Genomic DNA, 15,071 nt, shown 5'->3' on the forward strand with positions numbered 1-15,071 from the left:
TAACGACGCACTCAACACATTTTATTTACGGTTATATAGCGTCAGACATATGGTTAAGGACCACACAGATTTTGAGAGGAAACCCGCTGTCGCCACTACATGGGCTACTCTTTCCGATTAGCAGCAAGGGATCTTTTATTTGCGCTTCCCACAGGCAGGATAGCACAAACCATGGCATTTGTTGAACCAGTTATGGATCACTGGTCGGTGCAAGTGGTTTACACCTACCCACTGAGCCTTGCGGGGTACTCACTCAGGGTTTGGAGTCAGTATCTGGATTAAAAATCCCATGCCTCGACTGGGATCCGAACCCAGTACCTACCGGCCTGTTGACCGATGGCCTAACCACGACGCCACCGAGGCCGGGTTTTCTCGGGGAGGGACGGAGCCTAATGGCAAAGCGCTCGCTCGATGCGATCGATCGATCCCCGTCGGTATATGAAAGGCCGTCGAATGTACTACCCTGTCTATGGGATGGTGCATATAAAAAAAAACTTGCTGCTGATAAAAAAAATGGCGACAGCGGGTTTCCTCTCTATATATCTGTGTGGTCCTTCATCATATGTCTGACGCCATATAACCGTAAATAAAATGTATTGAGTGCGTCGTTAAATAAAGTATTTCCTTCCTTCTTCTTCTTCCTCTACTTTTACTTACCTTTACTTTGAGAACAAAAGGCATGTAAACATGGCCATTATCTGCGATAACCTGCTGGAGGTTCTTCAAGACTGACGTCAAACCATGCTATTGCCGATCATAACGATGTGCATTACCACCCGCGGACAAGATTACTACTTTCCATTTACTGCGGATTGACTTTTACAAGTAGTGTAAACGAGCCAGAAAATACACGTATTTCAACAGGATTTACCGGTTCACGTCTTGTTATTCTGATCACTTATCTTGTTATTGAATTGTCGAGGGACACGGAAATCTGTATGTTTTACACTAAGTCTTTCAAAGGTCGTTTTTGTTTTATTTCGTTTTGGTTTTGCGATATTATGCAATTACGGTCCAAGCACCATGCCTTGAACACATCCTGTCTACCTGGGCTGTCTGGCTAATGGTTAGTGAGTGAGAAGTCTATGTAGTGGTTATATCAGTACACACCACTATACCGATATAGTATGGCCGAATCTAGCAGGCGGTGCAAGGGGGCGATTGCATCACCAGAAAGAAAAAATATGAAAAAAGCTCTTTTTTAAAATTGAAAATTTTCTTTTACTGTGCCTTAGGTTTTAATTTGGTTTTTGGTGTTGTTTGTTTTTTTGTTGTTTGTTGTTTGTTTTTGTTGTTTGTTTTGTTTTTTGGTACTGTCACCCGACCTTCTTTAAGCTAGGAACGACTCCTGGGACGGATGCAAGACTTTTTCTAAGGAGGGGTTGCAAGGTGCAACGTTTAAAAAGAGCACCTACGGTGTCGGATGTGTAGAAATGAATATTCTAAGCAAAACAAACCCCCAAAACCAATAACCCCCCACCCCTCCAACCCAATAACTATATTTCAATCAGAAATATCATAGTCATACATTCTTATTTTAATACCGTGACGCTAGTTTTAGCGGTATGAACCTTTATAATTTTGTGTCGCGTAAAATGCACTTCGGGCAGTTACAAACACCAGCGAAACCATAAATACTTTGGACTTGACAAACCTTGAAGTAAAATGTCAACATCGCATTCTTGAGTTATGTATTAAAATTTTATAATTATGAGGGACTGATTAATCAGGGATGTGATTTGTCAACTTTTCATCTGATTTCAGCCGTGTGTGTGTGTGTGTATGTGTGTGTGTGTGTGTGTTGTGTGTGTGTGTGTGTGTTGTGTGTGTGTGTGTGTGTGTGTGTGTGTGTGTTGTGTGTGTAAAATGAGTGTCGCAAAATATAGTGAATTTAACCTGAAATGGGGGTCGGGACGTAGCCCAGTAGTTAAGCGTTCGCTTGATGCGCGGTCGGTCTAGGATCGATCCCCGTCGAAGGACCCATTGGGTTATTTCTCGTTCCAGCCAGTGCTCCACAACTGGCGTAACAAAGGCCGTGGCATGTGCTATCCTGTTTGTCGGATGGTGCGTATAAAATATCCCTTGCTGCTAATCTAAAAGAGTAGCCCATGAAGTGGCAATAACGGTGTTTCCTCTCTCTATATCTGATTGGTCCTTAACCATATGTCTGACGCCATATAACCGTAAATAAAATATGATGAGTGCGTAGTTAAATAAAACATTTCCTTCCTTCCTTCCTTGACCTGAAATGCTAACAAAAACAAAAACGTTATATAGGTATAGTATACAGCTTTCAGCTTTTATTTTTGAATGTGTATCACATCTCTATTTATTTATTTATTTATTTTTCAAAAATTCATATAAGATTTAAAGAACAGCTAAATATAATAATTGCAACTATGAGAATACACCTTTAAGGGTAAAGATATTCTAATTTACACTACCCTTAAACTTGTACTAACTAGTGTGAGCTGTTTTAAACTCATTGTTTAACCACTGACACTGTCATCTCAAGGTCATTCTTTCAATCTTGAACGCTTGTTTCTGCAATTTTCTCCACAACACAAAAAAACATGATGATAATCGATAATTATATATATATCCAACAGACTGACCACCGACGACAGTCAAATAAAGGCCTCTAATTAAATAACGTCTTCGAGTTCATTTTAATCCCATAACGCAGACGTACGACTGTCAGTCAGAAATGTGTCTCATTTCACATTGACGCATTTCAATTTGGTGGACGGACCAATTTCCCTTATTGAATTCCCCATGTTATCCAACGGCTTGCCAGACAGCACAACATGTCTGAGCCTAGCAGACATTGATCTGAACTCAACCGATGACAGTTAACACAATTTCTAATCAAAGGCGTCAACTTATTTTGCGTTACAAACCGACCTTCCGATGCCCTGACGTCGTACTCTCCTGTTTATAGTACTATACACCACTAAATGTATTAGTGGTCTACTGTTAATTAACACATCATTGACAACAACAAATATTTCTTCTTCTACTACTTCTAGTACTACTACTACTACTACTACTACTACTACTACTACTATTACTACTACTACTTCTATTACTACTACTACAACTACTAATATTGTTACTACTACTACTACTAGTTACTACTACTACTACTACTACTACTACTACTACTACTGTTACTACTACTACTTCTACTACTGTGAATATTACTTCTACTACTGTGAATATTACTTCTACTATAACTACTACTGCTACTACTACTGTGAATGTTGTTGCTAATATTGTTACTACTACTACTACAACTACTACAACAACTACTACTGTTACTACTACTACTACTACTACTACTACTACTACAACTACTACTACTAATATTGTTAGTACTACTACTACTACTACTAATATTGTTACTACTACTACAACTACAACTACTACTACTACTACTACTGTGAATGTTACTTCTACTACTACTACTACTACTGCTACTACTACTGTGAATGTTACTTCTACTACTACTACCACTACTACTACTACTACTATTAGTACTACTATTTAATACTATTACTACTAATTGATACTACTACTACTACTACTACTACTACTACTACTATTACTACTGTGAATGTTACTTCTACTACTACTACTACTATTTAATACTATTACTACTAATTGATACTACTACTACTACTACTACTATTACTACTACTATTACTGTGAATGTTACTTCTACTACTACTACTACTACTACTACTGTGAATGTTACTTCTACTACTACTACTACTACTATTACTGTGAATGTTACTTCTACTACTACTACTACTACTGTGAATGTTACTACTACTACTACTACTACTGTGAATGTTACTTCTACTACTACTACTACTACTACTACTACTACTACTACTACTGTGAATGTTACTTCTACTACTACTACTACTACTACTACTACTACTACTACTACTACTACTACTACTACTCAGTTAATGATATGTCATTAGTAACTACATGTACTACTATCATTAACCATTGCTACCAGTAAACCACTTTAAAAAAATGAAAACTATTTTTAATTGTTTTGTCTAGTACCACTAAATACCACTATTTGTTATTACTACTTCCATTACTGTTACTTCTACATATTTTATAAATACTAATATTCCTGTAGTTATTGACCGAACAATAATGATAATTAAGTGATACTGATGATGATGATATTGATGATGATAATGATGATGATGATGTCCTAAAAGTAAAAGGTAACCACTAGTGTGTGTGTGTGGGGGGTGGGGGGATAATGGATCACATAAATAGTAACAGCAGAAAATAACTGCAACTAATAAAATTTGAAGGTTGTTTTGTCTAACAACACCACTAGAGCACATTGATTTATTAATCATCGGCTGCTGGGTGTCAAACATTTTATAATCCTGACATACATGTATATGCAACTACTAAAAGATCCACATCCAGTGCCAGGGCGTTGACAGTGTTCCTGACATTCAGCCTCATATTAAACATTTGTGTCTTATACAGACATAATTTCGCTGGTAATAAATTAAATTTGATCTATACTGAGCGTTTTCTTATTTCTTTCTATCAGTATACTAGTGGAAAATTATCAAAATGTAAACAAAGGCACCTGTTAAAGATGAGGCGGGACGTAGCCCAGTGGTAAAGCGCTCGCTTGATGTGCGGTCGGTTTAGGATCGATCACCGTCGGTGGGCCCATTGGGCTATTTTTCGCTCTAGCCAGTGCACCACGATTGGTATATCGAAGACCGATGGTATGTACTACCTTGTCTTTGGGATGGTACATATAAAAGATCCCTTGCTGCTAATCGAAAAAGAGTAGCCCATGAAGTGGCGACATCGGATTTCCTCTCTCAGTATCTGGGTGGTCCTTAACCAAATGTCTGACGCCATATAACCGTAAATAAAATGTGTTGAGTGCGTCATTAAATAAAATATTTTCTTCCTTCCTTCCTGTTGAAGATAGCAATCCTGTTAATATTAGCTACACGTGCTATATCGGTGGCTAAACACAATGGGGGTAGTACATATATAACCGTGTGCAAAAATAGAATACAAATACAAACCTCGTGGTTTTTATCCGGTAATTGTTAGTACATAGCCTATATTGCTACAGAGGTTAGAAAGACGAAATCGATAACCTAACCATTGCGCCATAGCCCAGGGTCCCGTTTTACGAAGCGACCTTAGCGCCAAGATCACCTTGAGCACTTAAAGGGACATACCCTAGTTAATAAACACTAAGACATAATTTCTTTTACTATTAGAGCCGTTTTTAATAACTGAAATCATACTTTACTTAAATTTTATGTTTTAGATTATCCATTTCCGTACATTCGAAGTGTTTTTGGTCATCCTTGTTTTTTTAATATCACAAATTCATTTGTCATATTGTTAAAAACGCACGTGCGTCTGAGAAGTAACTGTTATGGAATCGAGTTTTAGTCTATTTGTAAGAGTATTTTCAGAGGGTTAGTTGTTAGTGGTTAGTGAGAGAGAAGAGGGTGTAGTGGTCTTACACCTACCCATCGAGTCGTTAAAACTCGCTCTGGGTGGGAGCCGGTACCGGGCTGCGAACCCTGTACCTACCAGCATTTTGTCCGATGGCTTAACCATAACGTTGACACTTGATTTAAAACAACCAAAAATATCCACACACAATCAGATTTAAAGTTTATTTTGTCTTTGTGCAAAAATAATTAACATGAAAATATTATACTAACCCAGGGTTAATTAAATTTTAACCAATGCTTTGTACAACCGGGCCCTGTAGTTACACGTGTGTAAGACAAAACTAGCTTTGTAAATTCGGCCCACTACATCCATTTTTGTGCACTAAGATGACGCTTGTAAACCTGCCATTCTCTCATCGCTGTCTAACGTATAATATTTTGTGCTAATCAGAAGGAAGACAGAAAATGTTTTATTTAACGACGCACTCACATTTTATTTACGGTTATATGGCGTCAGACACATGGTTAAGGACAACACAGATATTGACAGAGGAAAACCGCTTCACCACTTCATGGGCTACTCTTTTTGATTAGCAGCAAGGGATGTTTTATATGCACCATCCCACAGACAGGATAGTACATACCACGGCCTTTGTTACACCAGTTGTGGAGCACTGGCTGGAACGAGAAATAGCTCAATGGGTCCACCGACTAATCAGAAGGTGTATGCTATGTACCAACTTCAGAAACTCAGACGGTCGAGATGGCATCATTTGGGTGTAATAAATCGACGTGGGTTAATCTACTCATAATGTATATAAACCGCTTTGGCTCCACAATGTAAAAACATCATATTGATGGCAATGATACGGTAATACGTGACGGTTTGACGTATGCTTAATAGAACGTGCAAATCGGGCTTGTAAACGACTTTTTTAGACGCATGCAAGTAAACAAAACAAAAAAACAAACACACACTCACGCAGTCTACACACAAAAACAAACAAAAAACAAAGACACACACGCACACACACACACACACATCACATTCGTGCAAGCATATATTTACAAAAACACATTCACACAGATATCACATGGTGAAACACACACACACACACACACATATACATACAAATACACACACATACACACAAAACACACACACACACAAACACACAAACACACACACACACACACACACACACACACACACACAAACACACACACAAACACAAACACACACCACCACAGTGACACCAACACCCACAAACCAAATGTGCACAAATATTCTGTAACTGTTCTAAGTGTTTAAAACACTTTCTATACGTTTGAATATGGAAAACTGTATACATAATGAGCCGAATTGACAGAGCCTGTTTTACACTTACACGCGTGTAACCAGTGGCGGATCCAGAGGGGAGGGGGCAGTGACATTAGGCGGAATGCCAAGGTAACTTTGGGCGAGTTTGGGAGGGAGGTCGCCCCGCCCCCTTCATTTAACAAAAAACTAAATTAATATATAATAAAATTATAACTGTCGCAAAATTTAGGAGGGGGCGGGCCCATCCCCATCCCCTCCCCTAGATCCACCTCTGGTAACTACATACATTTACAATGCTTAAACACCTGTGTTTAAGAAAAAAGGCGTCGTACATTCGGCTCAATATTGCTAATAAAACTACGTAACCTCAGATTAATCGATTAGAGAGATCCGAAATACCTTTTAATCTTTAAATTTAGTTAATTTACTGTTCAGTGAACTGATAAACTATTACATTCATATTTATGTCAGTATGTACGTAGTTTGATACTATAGTATATATGCAAATATAATCGACTCAAATAGGATGGGCCGCTGATAATTTTACAGACATTATTTGTGGTTAGCACTGAGCGACCATGTTTACCATATATGTAGTATTAACCTTGTATTTAAAAGAATACTAAAAATAGCAGATCCTGGATAGTGTCTGGAGAAGAGTCGGATGCCAACTCAGTTTCCTGTCTAGATATAACAGCATTTTGAGAGCTTTCTTTTATATAGAAAAATCATGTTGTTTTTTGTTTTCTTTAATTTTGTTAAAAGAGCAGGGCCGTAGCTAGGATTTTTTGTTTGGGGTGGGGGTGGGGGTGGGGGTACAAATGAATTCTTGGAACGAACGAGTATTGGAGGCGCAAGACAGTAGGGGGTCCAGGGGTATTCCCCCACCCCAGAAAGCTTGAAATCAGGGAGGTTACATACTTACAACGTCAATATCAATAACTAGTAACTGTCCACCCTGCCCCGCTAGCTACGGCCCTGAAGAGGCGAAATTAAATTTTAAAAATAATCATTTGCTCTTGTTTGTGAAGCTGACTGAAAGGGTCCAGCACGTGGTGTGTCACTAAACCACACACAGATCCGTCAGAGACACACACAAATACAATTAGCGCCTCCATCTGTTGAAATAAACAAATGAAAACGTAATAGCAAAACCCGGATTTATGTACATCAATACAAATTGAAGGTTACATGTAGTAGCTTTAACACGTGATCCACATAGCATTATTATATAGTCTTACATGTGTGTGTGTGTATAGACACGTGTGTGTTGTGTGTATGTATGTATGTGTGTGTGTGTGTGTGTGTGTGTGTGTGTGTGTATGTGTAGACACGTGTGTGTTGTGTGTATGTATGTGCGTGTGTGTGTGTGTTTGTGTGTGTGTGTCTGTGTCTTTGTGTCTGTATGTATGTATGTATGTATGTATGTGTGTGTGTGTATATATATATATATATATATATATATATATATATATATATATATATATATATACACACATACATACACATATACATATATACTGTACAGAAAACAATTGTGTAACGACATCTCGGTGAATGTTCATTGTTTGCTGTAACCTTACAACAACATCGCACTCTTGCCATGTATGATGCTCCTTCCTTTGTACGCATTTATTCGTAGGTGTACAGGACATCACAGTCCACGGTCTCTGGTATACAAGTCGCGGAGTTCTGGATTAAATGGAAAATAATTACCTTTATTGAAGTCTATCGATCCTGCATCTGTTATACAGGACTTGTTAGTGTCCATCCCAGGCGTTCCATAGACAAAATAGATAGAAGGTTTTTTTTAATCCATTAATTAAAACGATTTTATAATAACAGTATAACAGTAAAATAAAAACCAAAGTATTTTCCACAATGCACTCATGTGTGTCGAAAATGTACCCGAGAAATAACAAAGAGAACAAAGAATAATGTTTATTTTGTTTAACGACACAACTTGAGCACATTGCCTATATCAAGAGAGAGGCCTTGATATAGGCATTTTGCCTGTTGGCCAATCCCCAACCAGCATTATAATTGGGAATAAATATTGTTTAAACCACATTAATTTATTAATCATCGGCTATTGGATGTCAAACATTTGGTAATTTTGACATATAGTCGTAGAGAGGAAACCTGCTATATTTGTTCACTGGTAGAAAGGGATTTTTTATATGCACCATCCCACAGACTAGATAGCACATACCACGGGGTTTAATATACCAGTCGTGGTTCACCGGCTGGAACGAGAAATAGCCCAATGGGCCCACCGACGGGGATCGATCCCAAACCGACCACTCATTGGCAAGCGCTTTACCTCTGGTCTACGTCCCGCCACTAGAAAAAAGAAATAAAGAGATTCTCAAGTTGACTTCATTTGGTCTGATCACACATCCGATCCGCGCGTCTCAAGCTCGATTTTTCATGTTGAAGATGGGCATCCTGGCAAATTCAGTTTATAGGGTGGGGTAAGAGTGGGGGTGGGGGTGGGGGTGGGGGAGGGGATTCGAGACATGCACGGCCGGAAAAGGTATTGTAAAAAAAGGAGAAAATTAGCTTAAGCAGGGAAGGGTTTCGACCCCCGAAACCTACCTCCCACAAGCACACGCACCTGACATCCCTCATAATTCATATTATGCTTTATCCCATTTTCTAAAATACCCAAGAAACAGATTGAAAATGACCAAGAGCAGTCCTAAAAGAATGTTCGATTCAAATATTTTCCAGACCTTAGCTAGTATCACCTAACGCAACATGAAGCGGTTAGGTATCACTAGGTATATTCGTTATCAATAATTTATATCTTTGCCGACCCCAAACCACTTGAAAATTCTCCTCATTTTTTTATCACGTCTGTTTCATTCACAAAGAGAAAATACCTGTTGAGGTCAGTTTAAAAGGGGATTGGTGTTTGTATACGGGCAATATCTTTATCAAACACACGCCGCCTATCCTTTGCAGACAGCCTAAGGAAAGATTTAAAACCATGTGATAAGATGTATTAAGTTACTACGACGTCCATCTTGTCTATAGAAAGGATAGGTTTCTGTTATTATACTGACCCATTTATGTCTGTAAGATGTGTTTCCTTCAGACTGTTTTTGAACATCTATCATCCACTGCATATAGAAGAGTATCGGAAGCGAAAAGAAGAAGGAAAAACGAACAAATATTTCAAATATACATAATACATTTCAATTACTGTTATAAATATGGCATCTGACATATGGTTAAACACGACACATGCACGATTTTTCAATGGAGGGGTGCAACTTAAAAAATGCGCCTACAATATTTCTTGTTTGCTTTATACTATATATATACACACACACACACACACACACACACACACACACACACACACACACACACACATGTAATGTATGTGTAATAATAAATGCTTTTATGTTGTTTTGTTTCCAAGCTGCTTAATCGTTTGAACAACTGGTCCCAAAATATCAATATATGAGTTCTTCTATATGTGGTCTTATAGCCTCACATACAATAAAATAATATATATATATATAAATATTTACATGTAATAATTTTCAATGTTACTACCCGGTATACTGACCCTGCATTTGCGCTGTACGAAGAACGTTCGGTTGAGGATACGGTACTAGAGTCTTTAGTTAAAACCGGTTTGATGTTGACAACGAATTATCGACAGTCGTACCTTCCTATTTCAAAATTGATATTTTATAAAGTGTTAATAGAACTTTTAAAGTTTAGTTTGTATACTAGTAACACATTAATCATGTATATATTTATAAAATAAAATATACTAAAGTAGACAATGAACATTTTCACTTCTTAATTTTACGTGTTAAAATCGACAAATTCAAATAAATATTATTTCGTTTGAAAAGAGTAAAGTTGGGGGGGGGGGGGGAGGGGTGTGTTTAACGACATCAAAGATAAAACATATTGATTTAATAATCATCCGACCCCATACAACCGTAAATAAAATATGTTGAATGCGTCATTAAATAAAACATATCCTATCCTTCCTTCCATCTGCCGTTGGATGTCTAACATTTGGTAATTTTGATATATAATCTTAGAGAGGAATCGGGTACATGTGCAGGGGGGAGGTATTGGAGGTCGAAACCCTTACTTGCCCAAACTTATGTATTTTTGGGGGAAGCATGGCCCTATATAAACTTCGCTTAACACAGTCTATAACCCCAACCCCGCTGAAATCCCTGCACACGCGCCTTGAAAACCCGCTACATTTTTTTTTAGCAAGGGATTGTTTATATGTACCATCCCACAGACAGGATATCACATACCATGTTCTTTTTGTATACCCGCCGATGGGAATCGATCCCAGACTGACCGCGCATTTCCAAAAAACACCTTTTTAGGTCTAAGTAATGAATAAAAATAACATATAGTCTTAAAAAATGTTACGTAAATCGAACACAGTACCCTCTTCCTCTACCCCTAGAGCGTTACGTAATTAGTAACACCCCCTTACATGTAACGCGTATGCCAACAGCTGGCCACTGTCAAAATTTCAAGGCAAATCCCCCACTCACCTACCCCTGGAAAGGCGTTGTACCATACCTCTATGGATATAAATATGTTTTGGAGATATGAGACGACCCCTCAATCAAGACAGGTAAATTTGTTCAAAAATTATGAAATCTCACGTGATCTCTTGTTGGGGAATTCTATACTTGTGATAAGCCAGTGAAAACCGATATCGGTACGAGCCCGTCAAAAGTGTTCCACTTTCAAAATCATGGCTTTGTTTTTGACCTGGATAAGCCAGCGTAGTGAAACCAATGCGGAGTGCGGCGTCATATATGCACCAAACGTAATTGGATTTTCTGTTCTATATGCTTAAATAATAAAAATATTCCAGGGAATGTAGTTTTAACTATATGCCCATAAATTATTATAGAAAATAATTTTATCTACTAGTAGAAAATACATTTTTATTGAATAATATTTATCACAAACAGGAAGGAAATTTTTTATTTAACGACGCACTCAACACATTTTATTTACGGTTATATGGCGTCAGACATATGGTTAAGGACCACCCAGATATTGAGAGAGGAAACCCGCTGTCGCCACTTCATGGGTTACTCTTTTCGATTAGCAGCAAGGGATCTTTTATATGCATCATCCCATAGACAGGATAGCACATACCACAGCTTTGATGTACCAGTCGTGGTGCATTGGCTGGAGCGAGAAATAGCGCAATCGATCCCAAACTGACCGCGCATCAAGCGAGCGCTGTACCAATGGGCCACGCCTTGCTCTGCCACAAACAGAAAGAAAGAAAGAAATGTTTTATTTAACGACGCACTCAACACATTTTAATTACGGTTATATGGCGTCAGACATATGGTTAAGGACCACACAGATTTTGAGAGGAAACCCGCTGTCGCCACTACACGGGCTACTCTTTCCGATTAGCAGGAAGGGATCTTTTATTTGCGCTTCCCACAGGCAGGATAGCACAAACCATGGCCTTTGTTGAACCAGTTATGGATCACTGGTCGGTGCAAATGGTTTACACCTACCCATTGAGCCTTGCGGAGCACTCACTCAGGGTTTGGAGTCGGTATCTGGATTAAAAATCCCATGCCTCGACTGGGATCCGAACCCAGTACCTACCAGCCTGTAGACCGATGGCCTAACCACGACGCCACCGAGGCCGGTACCACAAACATATGCTCACATATAACTTCTAATATAGCACCTTTAAGGGGTTACAAGATTTTGTAAATTTCTAATGTACTTATATTGAATTTATATTCACTAAATATGCTGGTCATAATTAATAATTTATGCTGCAATTCAAAATAATCAGTTAACTTGCAGTTTTAAATTAAAAGTTTATTTACTGGTAAATGAAATTGACACATATCATCAAAATGTGTTATAGTCTGTTCCAATAAAGGTCACAAATCACCTGTTTACTGACATCTTTATTTTAATTTCAAGAGTAAACACCACCTTATACATCAATGAGAGCCCAAACAAGTAAATGCTAAATTAGGTACAGTATCATTAAATAGGTATTTACAAAATATTTACTTATCAGTTTAATATAAAAGAAATAATTGACGAAAATCGTGCCCGTGCAGCCATATTGGCATATCACGGTGGATGTCCTATATAATGATTTTAAACATAATAATAAACAACTTGGCAAGATAATTAGAGCGATGCGGTTTCGAACAAGTCTTGGGAAACTGGCAGTCCACCTAAGATGGTGCAGGCATTTTAATGATGCAATAGCTAGTCTTATCATGTAGGTATCGGCGATACTTATTTGACATATTAATTTATTCTGAAGAAGGGTCCTCCGCCTCAGTGTGAGTATTGTCAGTGTATACTGACGGTAGTACGTCATTTTGGTGGAATTCAGAAGAAGAGTCGTCCACCTCAGTTTGAGTATTGCCAGTGTATACTGAGTATACAGGGTAAAATGAGAGCCCGTACGCTTATGGGGGTACACTGACAGTGGTTTGTCAATTTGGTGGAGTTCAACCATCTGTAGAAAACTAGAAACAATATATATATATATATATATATATATATAATCTGTCAAAAAAGAAACGCATAGGCGAAATATTCATGGAATTATCTCTTTAACACAGTGGCATAATTTCGTTATTTATGATCGTATCACAGTCAAATTTGACTTGAGTATGTGACAATGTTATTGCTATGGACTGACGGCAGTGGAGGCGTTTTCGTCACCAAACAGCACCTTGTGCGGCCGCTAGCAGCAGTAATCACTGCGCGACATCTCCTTTGCATAGACTGAATGAGTCTCTGAATCCGGAAACGTGGAATCCTAGCCCATTCTTCCTGTAGTGCATGTGACAGTTGCGGAAGCGTCTGAGGCTCCGGGTCACGTTGGCGTACACGTCTGTCCAGTGTGTCCCATAGATGTTCAATGAGGTTGAGATCTGGCGATCTTGATGGCCATGGCAGCACATTAATGTTCTCATTCTGTAGGAAATCCATTGTTACACGTGCCCTATGCGCCCTGGCATTATCCTGCTGAAAGAGTTCTCTCTGTCGATCCAAAATGGGAAGTATGTGACGGCGAAGAATTTCATCCCGGTAGCGTACAACTGTAAGTTTGCCTTGTACGAACACAAGTGCACTTCTGCCGGTGTATGAGATGGTTCCCCACATCATGACACTCCCTCCATCGAATCTGTCAACTTGGGCGACGCAGTTGTTGGCAAAACGTTCATTGCGGCGTCTGTAAACACGTTGTCGTCCATCACGTCGCTGTAGAAGGAAACGTGACTCGTCGCTGAAACATACTCGCTGACAGTTTCCCACGTTCCACCCCTGTACATTCGTGCACCAGCGAACATGTAAATGTCGATGTTGACGTCGCAGGACGGGACCAGCATACGGTCTCCTAGCCCGTCCCCTGCGTGTGCTGTAACCTCACCGTGGTGCAGAGGTGTAACATTCTCTTTGAGAATGGCCAATACAGCACAAATTGAAGTTTAGAGTAAAATTCGGTGTCCGTAAAATTCTGTGATATTTGTATTTGTATTTTTGCACAGTTCTTTACACTGTTTTTGTTTAAACCTTGAATTTTTATATTGATGTTGATCATCACTTTATTTATTTGCATTACCATAGTTTGACACCCAATAGCCGATGTATTTTTCGTGCTGGGGTGTCGTTAAACATTCATTCATTCATTCCTAGCCAGTAAACCAGCTTCTCGAAGTCGGTTGCAAATGGTTTGTGCAGACACCCTTCTTGAAACAGGTATGCGTCCAGCAATGTTCGTTACTGTGGCAATTCGGTGACGCAAGTGCAGAACCCGGATGTAGCGATCTTGTGCTGCAGTTGCTATGCGAGGTCTTCCACTTCTGGGCCGGTCTTCAGCTGATTGAAACTGCTGGTACCTGTCCCAGAGACGTGAAATGGTGCTGTGATGGACGTTCATGTGGCGTGCGACTGCTGACTGCGATTCATCTAACTGGAGGCGGCCTATTGCAATGTTTCGATTCGGCAGGCTTAGTCTTGGCATCTTGTAACTCGTCTACATCGAAATGAAAATGAGGCATAATTGCAACTTTAAATACCCATCACTACCCCAATCTTTTCCCCGAGTTTCACGTGCATTCGCCAAAATCTTACCATTTCATGCCGATTTCCTGCAATTGTCGCACAATGTGCCACAACGTGCGTTAAATTTGTTTTAGGGTACACTTAGGCATGCTGTCCCATTCCAGGAACATTAACAAACATGGTCATTCAGCAACATT

Source organism: Gigantopelta aegis, chromosome 9 (assembly GCF_016097555.1).
Source record: "Gigantopelta aegis isolate Gae_Host chromosome 9, Gae_host_genome, whole genome shotgun sequence".
NCBI classification, from domain to species: Eukaryota; Metazoa; Mollusca; class Gastropoda; order Neomphalida; family Peltospiridae; genus Gigantopelta; species Gigantopelta aegis.